At 42.9% G+C, this 24,765-nt stretch overlaps 1 long non-coding RNA gene across 1 annotated transcript; it reads left to right on the forward strand.

Annotated features, from left to right (window-relative positions):
- The first annotated feature begins 494 nt into the window (after positions 1–494).
- On the forward strand, positions 495–24,765 carry LOC126997165 (uncharacterized). Its single transcript, XR_007751917.1, has 5 exons — positions 495–624; positions 1,797–1,968; positions 3,352–3,610; positions 9,248–9,476; positions 24,561–24,765. It is a non-coding gene; the product is annotated as an uncharacterized LOC126997165 (long non-coding RNA).

A 24,765-nucleotide genomic window follows, 5' to 3' on the forward strand; every position in this document is an offset into this window, starting at 1 on the left:
CCTCAAGTTTATAATATATTCGAGGTCAAGGTTGATGTGTGTAGTTTTCATGTAGGGACAAGCTGGCTAAGTACAGCTTGACCCCTGACCCCCAAGATGAGCTGACGCGCAGGAATAGTTATAAGTCTACCCTCGTAAGACAGCATTTTTGAGGATATCAGTGCATTCAGTCAGTCAGTTATTCAGTCAGCCAGTCAGTGAGAGTCAGTCCATCCGTTAAGAAAGTCAGTCAGTCTCACACACACACACACACACACACACACACACACACACACACAGAGAGAGAGAGAGAGAGAGAATTATAGAAGCCATGAAGAGTTTTCTGGCAAAGATGTGGTGTGCAAGAAATAGGGAATTGGAACATTTCTAATGGATACTGCTTGTTGTTTTATTTATTACAGGTTGTGCCGATACGAGAGCTTGACTCTCCAACGGGTCACCTGCACAGCAAGAGCAAGACCGACAGCCCGCCTCGGCACCTCAGCCCGCCCCAAAGCTCCCTCCATGGCCTCCTGCAGGGCTTGAGGTGCTCAGGCTTCCCACACTGCTGCCCCATGCAGTGCCAGGGCAGTGCTACACTTGTAATCTGCGGCGCCATGCCCGGTCTGAGGGCGCCGCTGGACTGTGAGTGTTTGACCTTATTTTCAAGCTACTATTTGACCATCGCAGGAATAATTACACGTTTCATTAGTCTTAATTAATGAATGAGTGACTCAAGTCATTGTTTTGGCTCTGGGCTGCCGCACATAACCTATTCCCAAAGCTTAAAAAGGACGTCAATCAGGCCTTCACGAGTGTTTTACAGGTTCAAGGTGCAGAGGAAGGGTCAAACTGCATCCAGGCTCACTAATACACCCATGCAAGTGACCCAGACTCCTAGGAAATCACATCAACACAAAACAAATTACTACAGAATCATACCCAACACACCGAATTCATCCAAAATCACACCCAACACACTCAATTGCTCCAGTGCTAACAAATGCAATATAAATGAGTGATTTTTTAAAATTTTTCTCTCTATCTTTTGCCGTTTCTGTGTGTGTGTGTGTGTGTGTGTGTGTGTGTGTGTAAGGCTAGATTAGGTTAGGTTAGGTAAGGTTTGGTAAGGTTAGATTAGGTTAGGTAGGGGTAGATTAGGTTTGCTAAGGTTTTGCAAGGTCATATTAGGTTAGGTAAGGTTGGATTAGGTTAGGTAAGGTTAGATTAGGTTAGATAAGGTTAGATAAGGTTTGGTAAGGTTAGATTAGGTTATGCAAGGCTAGATTAGGATAGATTAGGTTAGGTAAGGTTATATTAGGCTAGGTAAGGTTAGATTAGGTTAGGTAAAGTTACATTAGGTTAGATAAGGTTAGATTAGGTTAGGTAAGGCTAGATTAGGATAGATTAGGCTAGGTAAGGTTATATTTGGTTAGGTAAGGCTAGATTAGGCTAGGTAAGGTTAGATGAGGTTAGGTAAGGTTAGATTAGGTTAGGTAAGGTTAGATTAGGTTTGCTAAGGTTATTTTAGGTTAGGTAGGGTTAGATTAGGCTTGGTAAGGTTAGATTAGGTTTGGGAAGGGTAGATAAGGTTTGGTAATCCAAATCACCATTCTGCAGGGAGTTGCCGGAGCCAGTGATGCCGTCGGACATAACAATAATAATAATAATAATAATAATAATAATAATAATAATAATAATAATAATAATAATAATAATAATCCAAATGACTATTCTGCAGGGAGTTGCCGGAGCCAGTGATGCCGTCGGACATAACAATAATAATAATAATAATAATCAAAATGACCGTTCTGCAGGGAGCTGCCGGAGCCAGTGATGCCGTCGGACATGATGCCACACTTTGAGGACGTAGCGATCATTCCTAACCCCGGGGAGCGCGCCGAGGCCATGCGCCAGCTGATCAACCGCCTGCAAACCGCCAACCGCCTGCTGCTACAATACATGTTCAAGCATATGGGACACATCATTGTAAGGGAAACTAGGGATTTTCTTTATGGTAGCTTTTATATATATATATATATATATATATATATATATATATATATATATATATATATATATATATATATATATATATATATATATATATATATATATCTCTCTCTCTCTCTCTCTCTCTCTCTCTCTCTCTCTCTCTCTCTCTCTCTCTCTCTCTCTCTCTCTCTCTCTCTCTCTCTCTCTCTCTCTATATTGATGATCTTTTTTTTCTCCTGTATTAATTCGCTGTCTTGAGGAGGAGGAGGAGGAAGAAGAAGAGGAGGAGGAATAAGAAGAGGAGGAGGAGGAGGAGGAGGAGGAGGAAGAAGAGGAGGAGGAGGAAGTAGAGAACCGAATGTGTATTTTAAATCTATTCCAGACAGAGATAGAGATTAGTTGCAGGCTCTTTTTTCCCCTTCAGTAAGATATGTGTGTGTGTGTGTGTGTGTGTGTGTGTGTGTGTGTGTGTGTGTGTGTGTGTGTGTGTGTGTGTGTGTGTGTGTGTGTGTTTCAGAGAGAGAGAGAGAGAGAGAGAGAGAGAGAGAGAGAGAGAGAGAGAGAGAGAGAGAGTGTGTGTGTGTGTGTTTTTGTGTGTGTGTGTGTGTGTGTGTGTGTGTGAGAGAGAGAGAGAGAGAGAGAGAGAGAGAGAGAGAGAGAGAGAGAGAGAGAGATTCACCACTCATTCATATACTCATCTTTTTTCTCTCTCTCTCTCTCTCTCTCTCTCTCTCTCTCTCTCATAATATACTGTTGATCTTTTTTTTCTCCTGTATTAATTCGCTGTCTTGAGGAGGAGGAGGAGGAAGAAGAAGAGGAGGAGGCGGGGGAGGAGGAGTAGGAGGAGGAAGAAGAAGAGGAGGAGGAGAAGGAGGAGGAGGAGGAAGTAGAGAACCGAATGTGTATTTTAAATCTATTCCAGAGAGAGAGAGAGAGAGAGAGAGAGATTAGTTGCAGGCTCTTTTTTTCCCTTCAGTAAGATATGTGTGTGTGTGTGTGTGTGTGTGTGTGTGTGTGTGTGTGTGTGTGTGTGTGTGTGTGTGTGTGTGTGTGAGAGAGAGAGAGAGAGAGAGAGAGAGAGAGAGAGAGAGAGATTGGTTGCAGGCTCTTTTTTCCCCTTCAGTAAGATGTGTGTGTGTGTGTGTGTGTGTGTGTGTGTGTGTGTGTGTGTGTGTGTGTGTGTGTGTGTGTCTCTCACCCATATCACCACACAAAAGGTATGTCCACGTATCTATATAATCTATGTAAACCCCTTGATATATACATTCACTCAGTCACTATAGGCCATAATGCATATAAACACCCCTATCAGTAACCACCTAACAACCATCAGCCTCACCATTTGTTAACTACCCCGCCTTGTTACGTGATGAACAGCATCTTGTCAGCCGTCCCAGCCTCTCGTCACCCTTTCCCCGCTGGACTCTGGGTAAAGACGTGACCAGCCCCCAGCCTCCAGCCTCTTGTCACACCTCCAAGCCTTTCCCCGCTGGACATTGCTTCGAGACGTGATGAACAACAACAGCCTCCAGCATTTGCCACACCTCCGAGCCTCTCTCCTCGTCATTTGCCCGGTGGACCCTGGACGAGGAGGACGTGAGGAAGAGGAGGTGAAGATGAAGACGAGGAATAAGTGGTGAGTGTTGGCTTATACTTATAATAGTGTTGGTATCAGTAGAAGTAGTAGTAGTATGTCAGACTTCTCTACGATTTGTTATGTAATATGCTATAATTACTACTACTACTACTACTACTACTACTACTACTGTTTAATGTGTGTTGTGATAATTATAAGTGGTGATTTTGGTGTTGAAAGAGAAGACAGGGAGGTGGGGGAGGGGGAGTAGATGCTTATTATATGGTGGTGGTGGTGATGATGAACTAGAACATGTGGTGATGAGATTGGTGTGTGGATAGGTTGGTGGTGGTGTTTGGTGTTGACTGGTGATATAACAAGCCAAGTGGTGGTGGTGGTGGTGGAGGTGGTGATGGGTGGTGGTGATGAGATTGGTATTGACGGTGATGAGATTTGAACTAGAACATGTGGTGATGGTGGTGGTGGTGATGGTGGTGGTGGTGATATCTACTATACATATCACACCCTATGACATGCCGTTTTTCGCAAATATCTTTCACACGAAGACTCGGATCAGCGTGGGACTTTGGCACAGATTGTTTCACACACTCCGCTAATTTTTGACGCTATTGTGCAATGCCAGATGCGGTTAATTATGGCGTTTACTCCTGACTGTGATGGCAAAACCTGCGTGAGCCACTTACACATTCGAACAGGTGAGGCGTGACGTATTTGTGACGTGTATCCACCACCTACCTCCACCCCTGGCTTCCCCTACTCCCATCCTTCCCTTTCCTTCCCTCCTCCTTCTCCCCTGCACTCTCTCCCCCCGCCCTCTTTCTCCCACATACCTCCCACTCTCTCTCTCTCTCTCTCTCTCTCTCTCTCTCTCTCTCTCTCTCTCTCTCTCTCTCTCTCTCTCTCTCTCTCTCTCTCTCTCTCTCTCTCTCTGTGTACATGCGATGTGAAGCGTTGCACACATATGACTTGTCTACAATGGCGGATAACTCGAAAGTATATGCTAAGTATGGTCTGGTGTTTTATGCACACGACCCTGATTCCTGTTCCAGCGTAACTGGATGTTGCTTAAGTGCTGTATGAGGTTTTTGGGGGCAATTACACAACCATTGAAAGTTATACGAGTATATGAACCTCCTTCCCACAGGTTACGTTCAGCGTATGACGGAATGAAGCACGTAGCTGACGCTTGATCATTTATAGGAAATCGCGTAGGAGACGGAAAGGAATAAGGGTGGAATTGAGGCGGGAATTCATTGCAGAGTAAAAACGTGAAACGAAATAGGAGAAATATATGAATAATTTATTCTGATGTTAGGAAAAGACTGCCATACGATATGTGAGAGAGAGAGAGAGAGAGAGAGAGAGAGAGAGAGAGAGAGAGAGAGAGAGAGAGAGAGAGAGAGAGAGAGAGATTAGCAAAAACACACACACACATACACACACACACACACACACACACAACCCCGCACGCACGCATGTACCTCCTCCTCCTCCTCCTCCTCCTTCCCTTCTTCACCTCCTCCTCCTCCTCCTCCTCTTCCTCCTACTACTCTTCCTCCTCCACCTCCTCCTCCTCCTCCTCCTCCTCCTCCTCCTCCTCCCCCTTTTCTTCCCCCTTCTCTTCTTCCTCTTATTCCTCCTTCTCCTCCTCCTCCTCCTCCTCCTCCTTATTGAATTTTTTCAGATTCAAGTCTTCAAGTATCTGAAAAAATTCAATAACGTCGATTACTCCAATTTCTTTGAATTGCAAACCAACCTAAGAACTAGAAATAACGGTTTACCCATTAAGTCTAGTCGGTGTAACACAGACATCGGAAGGAGTTTCTTTTCAAACCGAGTCATCCGTCACTGGAACAATCTTCCTTCAGAAGTAGTAAATGCGAATACTATCAACTCCTTCAAATATAGAATCGACCTTCACTTCGCTGCGTCGGGAGTAAACTGAATATTGAGTTGCTTTCATCTGCTCCTCAATATCGAGGTGCTTTCATCTGCTCCTCAATGTCGAGGTGCTTTCATCTGCTCCCCAGGCCCCAGGCTGTCGAGCAGATTAAATCACCAAAGCGGGCAACCTCGTAATGAGCCAATAGGCTTTCTGTTGCCTGCGTTTCCATGTTTCCATGTTTCCTCCTCCTCATCCACTTTCTTCTCCTCCTCCTCCTCCTCCATCTCTTCTTCCTCTTCATCCTGCTGCCGTTCCTCCTCCTCCTCCTCCTCCTCCTCCTCCTCCTCCTCCTCCTCCTCCTCCTTCTCTTATTCCTCCTCCCCCTCTTCCTCCTCATCCTCCTCTTCCTCCTCCTCCTCCTTCTCTTATTCCTCCTCCCCCTCTTCCTCCTCATCCTCCTCTTCCTCCTCCTCCTCCTCCTCCATCTCTTCTTCCTCCTCCTCCTCCTCCTCCTCCTCCTTCTCATCCTCCTTCTCCTCCTCCTCCTCCTCCTCCTCCTCCTCCTCCTCCTCCTCTTCCTCCTCCTCCTCCTCCTCCTCCTCCTCCTCCTCCTCCTCCTCCTCCTCCTTCTCCTCCTCATTCTCTTCTTCCTCCTACTCCTCCTCCTCCTTTTCTTCTTCATCCACATCCTCCTCCTCCTCCTCCTCCTCCACTTCTTCTTCCTCCTCCTATACCTCCCCCTTCTTCCACTTCATACCCCCAAACACCGTTAATTTAGACCGGACCGTTCATTTCAGGTCATGAACGGCGTCCTCATCCTTTTCTACATAAGGTGAAATGCCTCGGGGAAATAAAAAAAACGAGAAAAGCGGTTTTTTTATGGAAATCAAAAAAATCAACAAAAATTCATGATAGATGCAAATATACCCGCTACTTTTTATCTTAGAGCAATTCTCAGTGTACCATTCCATTCGTCGGAGTTTTCGGCATCGATTAGGTACCCTTTGCAAACTTCAGACTAAAAAATAAGAGAGAAATATCAATTTTTCCATACATGTCCACACAACACCCAACCTTATCAATTCCTGTTCCCTTAACCTAACCTAACTCGATTAACGAATTAGGTTACACTAAGAAAACAGCAATTCATAAGATAGGGTCTTGTGTCATGGCTCAAAAGAAGAAGAGGAAGAAGACCTTGCTCCGCGGTGCAGTGGTTACTGTGCATAGCTCCGTTATAAGGCCTCAAAAAGAGGAAGAAGATCTACATACTAGAATTCGGAAATAGGTCATATGGGCTGTCGAGTAGGGGGTTAATGGGCTCAGTAAATTGCGTGCTGATAATTAGAGGGGGCGGGGCTCAATAATAATGGGGGGGGTAATGGGACTAGGTGGAATTCGTAATTAGCTCATGTTCGGTGGCGAATAAGGGGTAAATGGGGTCAGTAAATTGTGTGGTGATGATCAGAGGGGGCGAGGGGTTAGGGTAAGGAGGGGGGCTACTGGAAGTAGGTGGAATTCGGAATTAAGTCATCTTCGGGGTTAAATGGGGTCACTTAATTGCGTGCTGATAATTAAAGGGGGAGGGGGTTAACGGTAAAGGGGGGGGGAGGGTAATGGGAGTAGGTGGAATTCGTAATTGGATCATGTTCGGTGGCGAATATGGGGTAAATGGGGTCAGTAAATTGTGTGGTGATGATCAGAGGGGGCGGGGGGTTAGGGTAAGGGGGGAGGGCTAATGGGAGTAGGTGGAATTCGTAATTAAGTCTTCTTCGGTGTCGAAAAGGGGTTAAATGAGGTCACTTAATTGCGTGCTGATAATTAAAGGGGGAGGGGGTTAACGGTAGTGGGAGGGGGGGGGGGGGTTGGGAGTAGGTGGAATTCGTAATTAGGTCATGTTCGGTGGTGAATAAGGGGGAAATGGGCTCAGTAAATTGCGTACTGATAATTAAAAGGGGCGGGGGGTTAAGGTAAGGAGGGGGAGGGCTAATGGGAGTAGTTGGAATTCGTAATTAAGTCATGTTCGGTGTCGAATAAGGGTTAAAAGGGGTCACTTAATTACGTGCTGATAATTGAAAGGGGAGGGGGTTGACGGTAATGGGAGGGGGGGGGGGGAAATGCGAGTAGGTGGAATTCGTAATTACGTCATGTTCGGTGGCGAATAAGGGGGAAATGGGCTCAGTAAATTGCGTGCTGATAATTAAAAGGGGCGGGGGTTAACGGTAACGGGGGGGGGGGGTAATGGGGGTAGGTGGAATTCGTAATCAGGTCATGTTCGGTGGCTAATATGGGGTAAATGGGACCGGTAAATTGTGTGGTGATGATCAGAGGGGGCGGGGGGCTAGGGTAAGGGGGGGGGCTATTTGGAGTAGGTGGAATTCGTAATTAGGTCATGTTCGGTGGCAAATACGGGGTAAATGGGCTCAGTAGATTACATGCTGATAATTAAAAGGGGCGGGAGTTAACGGTAACGGGGGGGGGGGGGGAGGGTAATGCAAGTAGGTGGAATTCGTAATCAGTTCATGTTCGGTGGCGAATAAGGGGTAAATGGGCTCAGTATATTGTGTGGTGATGATCAGAGGCGGCGTGGGGCTGGGGTAAGGGGGGGAGCTATTGGGAGTAGGTGGAATTCGTAATTAGGTCATGTTCGGTATCGAATAGGGAGTAAATGGGGTCAGTAAATTGCGTGCTGATAAATAAAGAGGGCGGGGATGAAAAGTAATGTGGGTGGGCTAATGGGAATAGGTGGAATTCGAGAAGAGGTCATGTCAGGTGTCGAAGAGGGAATCAATCGAGTCAGTAATTTACGTGGTGATACTTAAAGGGGGATCAGGTTGATGGTAATGGGGGGGGATGGGCGTAATGGGAGTAGGTGGAATACGAAAATGACTTCATTTTATTTTTTTATACAAAAATAGCAGAATAAAATACATCGTAAAATGACAATAACTCCATTACCGTTCATCGTAAAGCAATTCTGAAAGCACCGTTCGATTCGGCGGACGTTTCTGCATGGGGTAGGTGCCCATTTCAAAGTTCAAACTAAAAACTATACCATAAAATTCAATCTTTACTGTTTTTCGCAAGGGGGACCATACCCCCTAACACCGTTCATTTTGCCCGGTGCGTTCATTTCAGGCCATGAACGGCTTCCTCATCCTTTTCTACATAAGATGAAATGCCTCTGGGAAATAGAAAAAGGAATAAAAGCGGTTTTATTCTCTAAATCAACTACTACTACTTCGTACTACTACTATATACTACAACAGGTGTTATAAAGTGAAAACAGATGTCATTATGTTCAAAAAGTAATTTATTATGACCTTTACATATCCATGCATTGACCTCAAGTTTATAATATATTCGAGGTCAAGGTTGATGTGTGTACTTTTCATGTAGGGACAAGCTGGCTAAGTACAGCTTGACCCCTGACCCCCAAGATGAGCTCACGCGCAGGAATAGTTATAAGTCTACCCTCGTAAGACAGCACTTTTGAGGATATCAGTGCATTCAGTCAGTCAGTTATTCAGTCAGCCAGTCAGTGACAGTCAGTCCAACCGTTAAGAAAGTCAGTCAGTCTCTCACACACACACACACACACACACACACACACACACACACACACACACACACACACACACACACACAGAGAGAGAGAGAGAGAGAGAGAGAGAGAGAGAGAGAGAATTATAGAAGCCATGAAGAGTTTTCTGGCAAAGATGTGGTGTGCAAGAAATAGGGAATTGGAACATTTCTAATGGATACTGCTTGTGTTGTTTTATTTATTACAGGTTGTACCGATACGAAGGCATGACTCTCCAACGGGTCACCTGTACAGCAAGAGCAGGAGCAAGACCGCCAGCCCGCCTCGGCCCCTCAGCCCGCCCCAAAGCTCCCTCCATGGCCTCCTGCAGGGCTTGAGGTGGTCAGGCTCCTCACAGTGCTGCCCCACGCAGTGCCAGGGCAGTGCCACACCTGTAATCTGCGGCGCCATGCCCGGTCTGAGGGCGCCGCTGGACTGTGAGTGTTTGACCTTATTTTGAAGCTATTATTTGACCATCGCTGGAATTATTACACGTTTCATTAGTCTTCATTAATGAATGAGTGCCTCAAGTCATTGTTTTGGCTCTGGGGTGCCGCACATAACCTATTCCCAAAGCTTAAAAAGGAGGTCAATCAGGTCACCAAATTACTCCAGAATCACACCCAACACTCACTGAATTGCTCCAGAATCACACCCAACACATTGAATTCCTCCAGAATCACACCCAACACACCGAATTACTCAACAATCACACCCAACACACACTGAATTGCTCCAGAATCACACCCAACACACTGAATTACTCTAGAATTACACCCAGCACACACTCAAACACACATCATTGCCAGTTAGCTTTGTGGACTGATTCTGGATCTATATTATAATGCGGCGGGCAGCTCTCAGTTGCATGAAACGCATATTTGTGTTGGCTGTTCGGGGGACCGGGGAGCCGAGTGTGCAGGGGAGGGAAGTGAAGGAAGTGTAATTGTTAGTGTTGTTGTGTTGTGTTGACAAGTGTTTGTGTATTGCTTTTCTGAATGAGTCTATTGTACCGCAGTCTGTAGAGGGAGGCTGTTCCAGTGGTGTATGGTGCGTGGAAAGCTACTTGTTACTTGTGTTTCTTATTTATCTGGTCCCACTTCCGCCGAAGTGCTCTGCAGGACCCACATATTTAATTCATTAAATTTTCAATATTGATCACAGCTTAAATGCCATGTTAATTGTCAATGTTTCCATGTCAAAAAATCAGAGAACAGAAATGTTTTAGTTCTTTCTTAAATTTAGAGATATCCTTTGTTCTTCTAATGTCACACTACTGTTTGTATGCGTCAGTGTTAGTGTGATATGTTTGGTGTTTATGGATGTGTGTGTTACTCAGTACGTTGGCTGTTTGCGCTGTGTAGGCTAGGTACGTGGGTGGGTCAATGTGAGTGTTTGTGATCTCGTACATAAGTCTGTGTGCTTGTGAAGAGGTTTCTTTGGCCGATGACCTAACCTAGCCTATTATCTATATCTATTATCAGGTGTCGAATAGGGAATAAATCGGTTCAGTAATTTGCGTGGTGATAATTAAAGGGGGATGAGGTTGATGGTAATGGGGGGGCTAATGGGAGTAGGTGAAATACGGAAATGACTTAATTTTTTTTTTTTTTTTATATAAATAGCCTAATAACATACATCGTAAGATGACAGTAACTCCATTACTGTTCATCGTAAAGCAATTCTGAAAGTACCATTCGATTCGGCGGACGTTTCTGCATGGGGTAGGTGCCCATTTCAAAGTTCATACTAAAAACTAAGCGATAAAATTCATCTTTTCTTGTTTTTCGCAGAGGGAACCATACCCCCAAACACCGTTAATTTTGCCTGGGGCGATGATTTCAGGCCATGAACGGCTTCCTCTTCCTTGTCTACATAAGATGAATTGCCTCTGGGAAATAGAAAAAGGAATAAAAGCGTTTTTTTCTGTAAATCAGAAAAATCCCCGAACATTTCTGATAGTTATATGCAAATAAATCCGTTAGTTTTTATCTTAAAGCAATTCTGAGAGTACCATTCGATTCGTCGGAGTTTTCTGCATCGATTAGGCACCCTTTGCAAAGTTCAGAGTAAAAACTAAGCGAGAAATATCACATTTTCCATACAAGTCGACACAACACCTATACCTATGAATTGCTGTTCCATTAGCCTAACCTAACTCGATCTCATGAGTTACGTTAAAGTAAGAAAACAGCAATTCATAAGATTGGGTGTTTTGGGATGGATCAAAAGAAGAAAAGGAAGAAGACCTTGCAGTGGTTACTATGCATAACTCCGTTATAAGGACTCAAGAAGAGGAAGAAGGTCTAGATTTTAGAATTCGGAAATAGGTCATATGGGGTGTCGAGTAGGGGGTTAATGGGTTCAGTAAATTGCGTGGGGATAATTAGAGGGGGCGGAATTTTATTATAATGTGGCGGGGGTTAATGGGAGTAATTGGAATTCGTAGTTAGGTCATGTTCGGGATCGAAAAAGGGGTAAATGGGGTCAGTAAATTGCGTGGTGCTAATTAAATGGGGCGGGGGTTAACGTTAATTGGGTGGGACTAATAGGTGTAAGTGAAACTCGAAAATAGGTCATGTGAGGTGTCGAATACTAGTTAAAGGGGGTCAATAAATTGCGTGGTGATAATCAGAGGGGGCGGGGGGTTAGGGTAAGGAGGGGGTGCTATTGGGAGTAGGTGGAATTCGTAATTAGGTCATGTTCGGTGTCGAATAGGGAGTAAATGGGGTTAGTAAATTGCGTGGTGATAATTAAGGGGGGCGGGCGTGAAAAGTAATTAGGGAGGCTAATGGGAATAGGTGGAATTCGAGAATAGGTCATCTCAGGTATCGAATAGGGAATTAATCGGGTCAGTAATTTGCGTGGTGATAATTAAAGGGGGATGAGGTTGATGGTAATGGAGGAGGGCTAATGGGAGTAGGTGGAATACGGAAATGACTTCATTTTTTTTTTTTTTATATATAATAGCCTAATAAAATACAGCGTAAAATGACATTAACTCCATTAGCGTTCATCGTAAAGCAATTCCCAAAGTACCATTCGATTCGGCGGACGTTTCTGCATGGGGTAGGTGCCCATTTCAAAGTTCATACTAAAAACTAAGCGATAAAATTCATCTTTTCTTGTTTTTCGCAAAGGGGTCCATACCCCGATACACCGTTAATTTTGCCTGGGGCGTTGATATCAGGCCATGAACTGCTTCCTCATCCTTTTCTACATAAGATGAAATGCCTCTGGGAAATAGAAAAACGAATAAAATTTTTTTCTTTTTCTGTAAATCAAAAAAATCCCCGAACATTCCTGATAGTTATATGCAAATATACCCATTAGTTTTTATCTTAGAGCAATTCTAAGTGTACCATTCGATTCGTCGGAGTTTTCTGCATCAATTAGGTACCCTTTCCAAAGTTCAGAGTAAAAACTAAGCGAGAAATATCACATTTTCCATACACGTCGACACAACACCGATACTTATGAATTGCTGTTCCATTAGCCTAACCTAACTCGATTTCACGAGTTAGGTTAGAGTAAGAAAACAGCAATTCATAAGATTGGGTGTTGTGGGATGGGTCAAAAGAAGAAGAGGAAGAACACCTTGCTCCGCAATGCAGTGGTTACCGTGCATAGCTCCGTTATAAGGCCTCAAGAAGAGTAAGAAGATCTAGATGCTAGAATTCGGAAGGGGGTCATATGGGGTGTCGAGAATGGGGTTAATGGGGTCAGTAAATTGCGTGGTGATAATTAGATAGGGCGGGGGTTCATGATATTGTAGGGGGGGCTAATGGAAGTAATTGGAATTCGTAATTAGGTCATGTTCGGTATCGAATAAGGGGTAAATGGGGTCATTAAATTGTGTGGTGATAATTAAAGGGGGCGGGGGTTAACGGCAATTGGGGGGAGCTAATGGGAGTAGGTAAAACTCAAAAATAGGTCATGTGAGGTGTCGAATACTGGGTAAATGGGGTCAGTAAATTGTGTGGTGATGATCAGAAGGGGCGGGGGGTTAGGGTAAGGGGGGGGGCTATTGGGAGTAGGTGGAATTCGTAGTTAGGTCATATTCGGTGTCGAATAGGGAGTAAATGGGGTCAGTAAATTGCATGGTGATAATTAAAGGGGGCGGTGTTGAAAAGTAATGGGGTGGGCCTAATGGTAGTAGATGAAATATGGAGATGGCTTCATTTTTTTTTTTATATAAAATAGCCTATTGAAATACATCGTAAAATGACAATAACTCCATTAGCGTTCATCGTAAAGCAATTCTGAAAGTATCGTTCGATACAGCGGACGTTTATGCACGGGGTAGGTGCACATTTCAAAGTTCATACTAGAAACTAAGCGATAAAATTCATCTTTTCTTCTTATTTCTCAAAGGGGACCATACCCCCAAACACCGTTAATTTTGCTTGGGGCGTTGATTTCAGGCCAGGAACGGCTTCCTCATCCTTTTCTACATAAGATGAAATGCCTCTGGGAAATAGAAAAATTAATAAAAGCGTTTTTTCTGTAAATAAAAAAAATCCCCGAACAATCCTGATAGTTATATGCAAATATATCCATTAGTTGTTATCTTAAAGCAATTCTGAGTGTACCATTCAATTCGTCGGAGTTTTCAGCATCGATTAGGTACGCTTTGCAAAGTTCAGAGTAGAAACTAAGCGAGAAATATCATATTTTCCATACACGTCGACACAACACACATACTTATGGATTGCTGTTCCATTAGCCTATCCTAACTCGATTTCACGAGTTAGGTTAGAGTAAGAAAACAGCAATTCATAAGATTGGGTGTTGTGGGATGGGTCAAAAGAAGAAGAGGAAGAAGACCTTGTTCCGCGATGCAGTGGTTACCGTGCATAGCACCGTTATAAGGACTCAAGAAGAGGAAGAATATCTAGATGCTACAATTCGGAAATAGGTCATATGGGGTGTCGAGTAGAGGGTTAACGGGGTCAGTAAATTGCGTGGTGATAATCAGATAGGGCGGGGGCTCATGATAATGTGGGGGGGGCTAATGGGAGTAAATGGAATTCGTAATTAGGTCATGCTCGGTATCGAATAAAGGGTAAATGGGGTCAGTAAATTGAGTGGTGATAATTAAAGGGGGCGGGGGTTAACGGTAATTGGGGGGTGCTAATGGGAGTAAGTAAAACTCAAAAATAGGTCATGTGAGGTGTCGAATACTGGGTAAATGGGGTCAGTAAAATGTGGGGTGATGATCAGAGGGGGCGGGGGGTTAAGATAAGAGGAGGGGGGTTTTGGGAGTAGGTGGAATTCGTAATTAGGTCATGTTCGGTATCGAATAGGGAGTAAATGGGGTCAGTAAATTGCGTGGTGATAATTAAAGGGGGTGGAGATGAAAAGTAATGGGGGGGGCCAATGGAAATAGGTGGAATTCGAAAATAGGTCATCTCAGGTGTCGAATAGGGAATAAATCGGGTCAGTAATTTGCGTGGTGATAATTAAGGTGGGATGAGGTTGATGGTAATAGGGGGGGGGGGCGTTAATGAGAGTAGGTGGAATACGGAAATGGCTTCATTTTATTTTTTTAAATAAAAATAGCCTAATAAAATACATCGTAAAATGACAATAACTTCATTAGCGTTCATCGTAAAGCAATTCTGAAAGTACCATTCGATACGGCGGACGTTTCTGCATGGGGTAGGTGCCCAATTCTAGGTTCATATTAAAAACTAAGCGATAAAATTCATCTTTTCTTGTTTTTCGCAAAGGGGACCATACCACCAAACACCGTTAATTTTGCCTGGGGCGTTGATTTCAGGCCATGAACGGCTTCCTCATTTTTTTTCTACATAAGATGTAATGCCTTTGGGAGATAGAAAAAGGAATAAAAGCGGTTTTTTTCTGTAAATCAAAAAAATCCCCGAATATTCCTGATAGTTATATGCAAATATACCCGTTAGTTTTTATCTTAGAGCAATTCTAAGTGTTCCATTCTATTCGTCGGAGTTTTCTGCATCAATTAGGTACCCTTTCCAAAGTTCAGAGTAAAAACTAAGCGAGAAATATCACATTTTCCATACACGTCGACACAACACCGATACTTATGAATTGCTGTTCCATTAGCCTAACCTAACTCGATTTCACGAGATAGGTTAGAGTAAGAAAACAGCAATTCATAAGATTGGGTGTTGTGGGATGGGTCAAAAGAAGAAGAAGAAGACCTTGCTCCGCGATGCAGTGGTTACTGTGCATAGCTCTGTTATAAGGCCTCAAGAAGAAGAAGAAGGTCTAGATTTTAGAATTCGGAAATAGGTCATATGGGGTGTCGAGTAGGGGGCTAATGGGATCAGTAAATTGCGTGGTGAAAATTAGAGGGGGTGGAGGCTCATGCTAATGTGGGGGGGACTAATGGGAGTAATTGGAAATCGTATTTAGGTCATGTTCGGTATCGAATAATGGGTAAATGGGGTCAGTAAATTGCGTGGTGATAATTAAAGGGGGCGAGGGTTAACGGTAATTTGGGGGGGACTAAAGGGAGTAGGTGAAACTCGAAAATATGTCATGTCAGGTGTCGAATAGGGAATAAATCGGATCAGTAATTTACGTGGTGATAATTAAAGAGGGATGAGGTTGATGGTAATGGGTGGTGTCAAATGGGAGTAGGTGGAATACGGAAATGACTTCATTTTTTTTTTTTTTATATATAAAAAATAGCCTAATAAAATACATCGTAAAATGACAATAACTCTATTAGCGTTCATCGTAAAGCAATTCTGAAAGTACCGTTCGATTCGGCACACGTTTCTGCATGGGGTAGGTGCCCATTTCAAAGTTCATACTAAAAACTAAGCGATTAAATTCATCTTTTCTTATTCGCAAAGGGGACCATACCCCCAGACACCGTTAATTTTGCCTGGGGCGTTGATTTCAGGCCATGAACGGCCTCCTCATCCTTTTCTACATAAGATGAAATGCCTCTGGGAAATAGAAAAAGGGAGTATTGGGAGTAGATGGAATTCGTAATAAGGTCATGTTCGGTGTCGAATAGGGAGTAAATGGGGTCAGTAAATTGCGTGGTGGTAATTAAAGGGGGCGGGGGTGAAAAGTAATGGAGGATGCTAATGGGAATAGGTGGAATTCGAAAATAGGTCATGTCAGGTGTCGAATAGGGAATAAATCGGGTCAGTAATTTACGTGGTGATAATTAAAGGGGAATGAGGTTGATGGTAATGGAGGGGGGGCTAATGGGAGTAGGTGGAGTACGGAAATGGCTTCATTTTATTTTATTTGTATAAAAATAGCCTCATAATATTTATCGTAAAATGACAATAACTGCATTACCGTTCTTCGTAAGGCAATTCTGATAGTACCATTTTAATCGGCGGACGTTTATGCATGGGGCAGGTGCCCATTTCAAAGTTCATTCTAAAAACTATGCGATAAAATTTATCTTTTCTTGTTTTTCACATAGGGGACCATACCCCCAAACACAGTTAATTTTGTCTGGGGCTTTGATATCAGGCCATGAACTGCTTCCTCATCCTTTTCTACATAAGATGAAATGCCTCTGGGAAATAGAAAAAGGAATAAAAGTTGTTTTTTTCTGTAAATCAAAAAAAATCCCCGAACATTCCTGATAGTTAAATGCAAATATACTCGATTTCTCGGAGTTTTCTGCATCAATTAGGTACCCTTTCCAAAGTTCAGAGTAAAAACTAAGCGAGAAATATCACATTTTCCATACACGTTGACACAACACCGATACTTATGAATTTCTGTTCCATTAGCCTAACCTAACTCGATTTCACGAGTTAGGTTAGAGTAAGAAAACAGCAATTCATAAGATTGGGTGTTGTGGGATGGGTCAATAGAAGAAGAGGAAGAAGACCTTGCAGTGGTTACTGTGCAGAGCTCCGTTATAAGGTCTCAAGAAGAAGAAGAACGTCTAGATTTTAGAATTCGGAAATAGGTCATATGGGGTGTCGAGTAGGGGATTAATGGGGTCAGTAAATTGCGTGGTGATAATTAGAGGGGGCGGAGACTCATGATAATGTGGGGGAAGCTAATGGGAGTAATTGGAATTCATAATTAGGTCATGTTCGGTATCGAATAAGTGGTAAATGGGGTCAGTAAATTGCGTGGTGAAAATTAAAGGGGGCGAGGGTTAACGGTAATTTGGGGGGGACTAATGGGAGTAGGTGAAACTCGAAAACATGTCATGTCAGGTGTCGAATAGGGATTAAATCGGGTCAGTAATTTACGTGGTGATAATTAAAGTGGGATGAGGTTGATGGTAATGGGTGGCGTCAAATGGGAGTAGGTGGAATACGGAAATGACTTTTTTTTTATAAAAATTGCCTAATAAAATACATCGTAAAATGACAATAAATCTATTAGCGTTCATCGTAAAGCAATTCTGAAAGTACCGTTCGATTCGGGAAACATTTTTGCATGGGTTAGGTGCCCATTTCAAAGTTCATACTAAAAACTAAGCAATTCAGTTCATCTTTTCTTATTCGCAAAGGGGACCATACCCCCAGACACCGCTAATTATGCCTGGGTTGTTGATTTCAGGCCATGAACGGCTTCCTCATCCTTTTCTACATAAGATGAAATGCCTCTGGGAGATAGAAAAAGGAATAAAAGCGGTTTTTTCTGTAAATCAAAAAAATCCCCGAGCATTCCTGATAGTTATATGCAAATATATCCGTTATTTTTTATCCTAGAGCAATTTTGAGTGTACCATTTGATTCGTCGGAGTTTTCTGCATCGATTAGGTACCCTTTGCAAAGTTCAGATTAAAAACTGAGCGAGAAATATCACATTTTCCATACACGTCGACACAACACCCATACTTATGAATTTCTGTTCCATTAGCCTAGCCTAACTCGATTTCACGAGTTAGGTTAGAGTAAGAAAACAGCAATTCATAAGATTGGGTGTTGTTTGATGGGTCAAAAGAAGAAGAGGATGAAGACCTTGTTCCGCGATGCAGTGGTTACCGTATATAGCTCCTTTATAAGGACTCAAGAGAAGGAAGAAGATCTAGATGCTAGAATTCGGAAATAGGTCATATGGGGTGTCGAGTAGGAGGCTAATGGGGTCAGTAAATTGCGTGGTGATAATTAGAGGGGATGGGGGTTCATGATAATGTGGGGGGGGGGCTAATGTGCGAAGGTGGAATTCGTAATTAGGTCATGTTCGGTATCGATTAAGGGGTAAATGGGGTCAGTAAATTACGTTGTGATAATTAGAGGGGGTGGGGGTTCATGATAATGTGGGGGGGGGGCTAATAGGAGTAGGTGGAATTCGTAATTAGGTCATGTTCGGTATCGAATAAGGGATAAATTAGGTCAGTAAAATGCATGGTGATATTTAAAGAGGGCGGGGGTTAACGGTAATGGGGAGGGGGCTAAGGGAGTAGGTAAAACTCGAAAATAGGTCATGTGAGGTGTCGAATACTGGTTAAATGGGGTCAGTAAATTCCTTGTTGATAATCAGAGGGGGCGGAGGGTTAGGGTAAGGGGGGAGGGGGCTATTTGGAGTAGGTGGAATTCGTAATTATGTCATGTTCGGTGTCGAATAGAGAGTAAATGGGGCCAGTAAATTGCGTGGTGATAATTAAAGGGGTTGGGAATGAAAAGTAGTTTGGGGGCTAAAGGGAATAGATGGAATTCGAAAATAGGTCATGTCAGGTGTCGAATAGGGATTAAATCGGGTCAGTAATTTACGTGGTGTTAATTAAAGGGGGATGAGATTGATGGTAAGGGGGGGGGGGGTTAATGGGAGTAGGTGGAATACGGAAATGACTTCATTTTATTTTTTATATAAAAATAGCCTAATGGTATACATCGTAAAATGACAATAACTCCATTAGTGTTCATCGTAAGGCAATTCTGAAAGTACCATTCGATTCGGCGGACGTTTCTGCATTAGGCGGGTGCTCATTTCAAAGTTCATACTAAAAAGTAAGCGATAAAACTCACCTTTTCTTGTTTTTCGCACAGGGGACCATACCCCCAAACACCGTTAATTTTGCCTGGGGCGTTGATTTCAGGCCATGAACGGCTTCCTCATCCTTTTCTACATAAGATGAAATGCCTCTGGGAAATATAATAAGGAATAAAAGCAGTTTTTTTTCTGTAAAACAAAAAAAATCACCGAACATTCCTGATAGTTATGTGCAAATATATCCGTTAGTTTTTATCTTAAAGCAATTCTGAGTGTACCATTCGATTCGTCGGAGTTTTCAGCATCGATTAGGTACCCTTTGCAAAGTTCAAAGTAAAAACTAAGCGAGAAATATCACATTTCCATATACGTCAACACAACACCCATACTTATGAATTGGTGTTCCATCAATCTAACCTAACTCGATTTCACGAGTAATGTTTGAGTACGAAAACAGCAATTCATAAGGTTGAATGTTGTGGGATGCATCAAAAGAAGAAGAGGAAGAAGATCTTCCCCGCAATGCAGTGGTCCGTTATAAGGCCTCAAGAGAGGAAGAAGGTCTAGATTTTAGAATTCGGAAAGAGGTCATATGGGGTGTCGAGTAGGGGGCTAATGGGGTCAGTAAATTGCGTGGTTATAATTAGAGGGGCGGAGGTTTTTGGGAATGTGGGGTGGCTAATGGGAGTAATTGGAATACGTAATTAGGTCATGTTCGGTATCGAATAAGGGGTAAATGGGGTCAATAAATTGCGTGGTGATAATTAAAGGGGGCGGAGTTGAAAAGTAATTGGGGGGGCTAATGGGAGTAGGTGAAACTCGAAAATAGGTCATGTGAGGTGTCGAATACTGGGTAAATGGGGTCAGTAAATTGTGTGGTGATGATATGAAGGGGCGGGGGGTTAGGGTAAGGGGGAAGCTATTGGGAGTAGGTGGAAATCGTAATTAGGTCATGTTCGGTGTCGAATAGGGAGTAAATGGGGTCAGTAAATTGCGTGGTGATAATTAAAGGGGGAGGTGGTGAAAAGTAATGGGGGGGGAGGGCTAATGGGAGTAGGTTGAATACGGAAATGGCTTCATTTTATCTTTTTATATAAAAATAGCCTAATAAAATACATCGTAAAATGACAATAACTCCATTAGCGTTCATTGTAAAGCAATTCTGAAAGTAACATTCGATTCGACGGACGTTTCTGCATGGGGTAGGTGCCCATTTCAAAATTCATACTAAAAACTAAGCGATAAAATTCATCTTTACTTGTTTTTCGCATAGAGGGACCATACCCCCAAACACCGTTAATTTTGCCTGGGTTGTTGATTTCAGGCCATGAACGGCTTCCTCATCCTTTTCTACATAAGATGAAATGCCTCTGGGAAATAGAAAAAGGAGTAAAAGCGTTTTTTTCTGTAAATCAAAAAAATCCCCGAACATTCCCGATAGTTATATGCAAATATATCCGTTAGTTTTTATCTTAGAGCAATTCTGAGTGTATCATTCGATTCGTCGGAGTTTTTTGCATCGATTAGGTACCCTTTGCAAATTTCAGATTAAAAACTAAGCAAGAAATATCACATTTTCCATACACGTCGACACAACACCGATACTTATGAATTGCTGTTCCATTAGCCTAACCTAACTCGATTTCACGAGTTAGGTTAGAGTAAAAAAATAGCAATTCATAAGATTGGGTGTTGTTTGATGGGTCAAGAGAAAATGAGGAAGAAGACCTTGTTCCGCGATGCAGTGGTTACCGTGCATAGCTCCGTTATAAGGACTTAGAGGAGGAAGAAGATCTAGATGCTAGAATTCGGAAATAGGCCATATGGGGTGTCGAGTAGGGGGTTAATGGGGTCAGTAAACTGCGTGGTGATAATTAGAGGGGATGGGGGTTCATGATAATGTGGGGGGGGCTAATGGGAGTAGGTGGAATTCGTAATTAGGTCATGTTCGGTATCGAATAAGGGGTAAATGGGGTCAGTAAATTGCGTGGTGATAATTAAAGGGGGCGGGGGTAAACGGTAATTGGGGGGGGCCAATGGGAGTAGGTGAAACTCGAAAATAGGTCATGTGAGGTTTCGAATACTGGGTAAATGGGGTCAGTAAATTGCGTGGTGATAATCAGAGGGAGCGGAGGGTTAGGGTAAGGAGGGGGCTATTGGGAGTAGGTGGAATTCGTAATAAGGTCATGTTCGGTGTCGAATAGGGAGTAAATGGGGTCAGTAAATTGCGAGGTGATAATTAAAGGGGGCGGTGGTGAAAAGTAATGGTGGGGGCTAATGGGAATAGGTGGAATTCGAAAATAGGTCATGTCAGGTGTCGAATAGGGAATAAATCTGGTCAGTAATTTGCGTGGTGATAATTAAAGGGGGATGAGGTTGATGATAATGGGGGGGAACTAATGGGAGTAGGTGGAATACGGAAATGTCTTCATTTTATTTTATTTTTATAAAAATAGTCATGATATACATCGTAAAATGACAATAACTCCATTACAGTTCTTCGTAAAGCAATTCTGAAAGTACCATTTTAATCGGAGGACGTTTATGCATGGGGTAGGTGCTCATTTCAAAGTTCATACTAAAAACTAAGCGATAAAATTCATCTTTTCTTGTTTTTCGCAAAGGGGACCATACCCCAAAACACAGTTAATTTTGCCTGGGGCGTTGTTATCAGGCCATGAACTGCTTCCTCATCCTTTTCTACATAAGATGAAATGCCTCTGGGAAATAGAAAAAAAGAGTATTGGGAGTAGATGGAATTCGTTATTAAGTCATGTTCGGTGTCGATTAGGGAGTAAATGGATTCAGTAAATTGCGTGGTGGTAATTAAAGGGGGCGGGGGTGAAAAGTAATGGAGGATGCTAATGGGAATAGGTGGAATTCGAAAATTGGTCATGTCAGGTGTCGAATAGGGAATAAATCGGGTCAGTAATTTACGTGGTGATAATTAAAGGGGGATGAGGTTGATGGTAATGGGGAGGTGGGCTAATGGGAGTAGGTGGAGTACGAAAATGGCTTCATTTTATTTTTTTATATAAAAATAGCCTAATAAAATACATCGTAAAATGACAATAACTCTATTTGCGTTCGTCGTAAAGCAATTCTGAAAGTACCGTTCGATTCGGCAGACGTTTCTGCATGGGGTAAGTGCCCATTTCAAAGTTCATACTAAAAACTAAGCGATTAAATTCATCTTTTCTTACCCACATAGGGGACCATACCCACAGACACCGTTAATTTTGCCTGGGGCGTTGATTTCAGGCCATGAACGGCTTCCTCACCCTTTTCTACATAAGATGAAATGTCTCTGGGAAATAGAAAAAGGGAGTATTGGGAGTAGCGGGAATTCGTAATTAGGTCATGTTCGGTGTCGAATAGGAAGTAAATGGGGTCAGTAAATTGCGTGGTGGTAATTAAAGGGGGCGGGGGTGAAAAGTAATGGAGGATGCTAATGGGAATAGGTGGAATTCGAAAATAGGTCATGTCAGGTGTCGAATAGGGAATAAATCGGGTCAGTAATCTACGTGGTGATAATTAAAGGGGGATGAGGTTGATGGTAATGGGGGGGAGCTAATGGGAGTAGGTGGAATACGGAAATGATTTCGTTTTATTTTTTAATATAAAAATAGCCTAATAATATACATCGTAAAATGACAATAACTCCATTAGCGTTCATCGTAAAGAAATTCTGAAAGTACCGTTCGATTCGCCGGACGTTTCTGCATGGGGTAGGTGCCATTTTAAAGTTCATACTAAGAACTAAGTGATAAAATTCATCTTTTCTTATTTTTCGCATAGAGGACCATACTCCCAAACACCGTTAATTTTGCCTGGGGCGTTGATTTCAGGCCATGAACGGCTTCCTCATTTTTTTCTACATAAGATGTAATGCCTCTGGAAAATAGAATTATGAATAAAAGCAGTTTTTTTCTGTAAATCAAAAAAATCCCCGAATATTCCTGATAGTTATATGGAAATATACCCGTTACTTTTTATCTTAGAGCAATTCTGAGTGTACCATTCGATTCGTCGGAGTTTTTTGCATCGATTAGGTACGCTTTGGAAAGTTCAGAGTTAAAACTAAGCGAGAAATATCACATTTTCCATTCATGTCGACACAACACCCATACTTATGAATTGCTGTTCCATTAGCCTAACCTAACTCACGCATTAGGTTAGAGTAAAAAAACAGCAATTCATAAGATTGGGTGTTGTGGGATGGGTCAAAAGAAGAAGAGGAAGAAGATCTTGCTCCGCAATGCAGTGGTTACTGTGCATAACTCCGTTATAAGGATTCAAGAAGAGGAAGAAGGTCTAGATTTTAGAATTCGGAAATAGGTCATATGGGATGTCGAGTGGGGGGTTAATGGGGTCAGTAAATTATGGGGTGATGATCAGAGGGGGCTGGGGGATAGAATAAAGGGAGGGGGCTATTGGGAGTAGGTGGAATTCGTAATTAGTTCATGTTCGGTGTCGAATAGGGAGCAAATGGGGTCAGTAAATTGCGTGGTGATAATTAAAAGGGGCGGGGGTGAAAAGTAATAGGGGGGGCTAATGGGAATAGGTGGAATTCGAGAATAGGTCATATCAGGTGTCGAATAGGGAATAAATAGGGTCAGTAATTTGCGTGGTGATAATTAAAGGGGGATGAGGTTGATGGTAATGAGGGGAGCTAATGGGAGAAGGTGGAATACGGAAATGGCTTCATTTTATTTTTTTATATAAAATTAGCCTAATAAATACATCGTAAAATGACAATAACTCCATTAGCGTTCTTCGTAAAGCAGTTCTGTAAGTACCATTTGAATCGGTGGACGTTTATGCATGGGGTAGGTGCCCATTTCAAAGTTCATTCTAAAAACTAAGCGATAAAATTCATCTTTTCTTGTTTTTCGCAAAGGGGACCATACCCCCAAACACCGTTAATTTTGCCCGGTGCGTTGATTTCAGGCCATGAACGGCTTCCTCATCCTTTTCTACATAAGATGAAATGCCTCTGGGAAATAGAAAAAGGAATAAAAGCGATTTTTTTCTGTAAATCAACTACTACTACTACGTACTACTACTACTACTATATACTACTACAGGTGTTATAAAGTGAACACAGATGTCATTATGTTCAAAAAGTAATTTATTATGACCTTTACATATCCATGCATTGACCTCAAGTTTATAATATATTCGAGGTCAAGGTTGATGTGTGTAGTTTTCATGTAGGGACAAGCTGGCTAAGTACAGCTTGACCCCTGACCCCCAAGATGAGCTGACGCGCAGGAATAGTTATAAGTCTACCCTCGTAAGACAGCATTTTTGAGGATATCAGTGCATTCAGTCAGTCAGTTATTCAGTCAGCCAGTCAGTGACAGTCAGTCCATCCGTTAAGAAAGTCAGTCAGTCTCACACACACACACACACACACACACACACAGAGAGAGAGAGAGAGAGAGAGAGAATTATAGAAGCCATGAAGAGTTTTCTGGCAAAGATGTGGTGTGCAAGAAATAGGGAATTGGAAGATTTGTAATGGATACTGCTTGTGTTGTTTTGTTTATTACAGGTTGTGCCGATACGAAGGCTTGATCTTAATCTTGATCTTGATGTCACAGGTGGCTCGGGATTTCTCCCCAGCCAGGCCTTTGTACAGCAAGAGCAAGAGCAGGACCGACAGCCCGCCTCGGCCCCTCAGCCCGCCCCAAAGCTCCCTCCATGGCCTCCTGCAGGGCTTGAGGTGCTCAGGCTCCTCACAGTGCTGCCCCACGCAGTGCCAGGGCAGTGCCACACCTGTAATCTGCGGCGCCATGCCCGGTCTGA

The sequence above is a fragment of the Eriocheir sinensis genome, chromosome 11 (assembly GCF_024679095.1).
Source record: "Eriocheir sinensis breed Jianghai 21 chromosome 11, ASM2467909v1, whole genome shotgun sequence".
Classification (NCBI taxonomy): Eukaryota; Metazoa; Arthropoda; class Malacostraca; order Decapoda; family Varunidae; genus Eriocheir; species Eriocheir sinensis.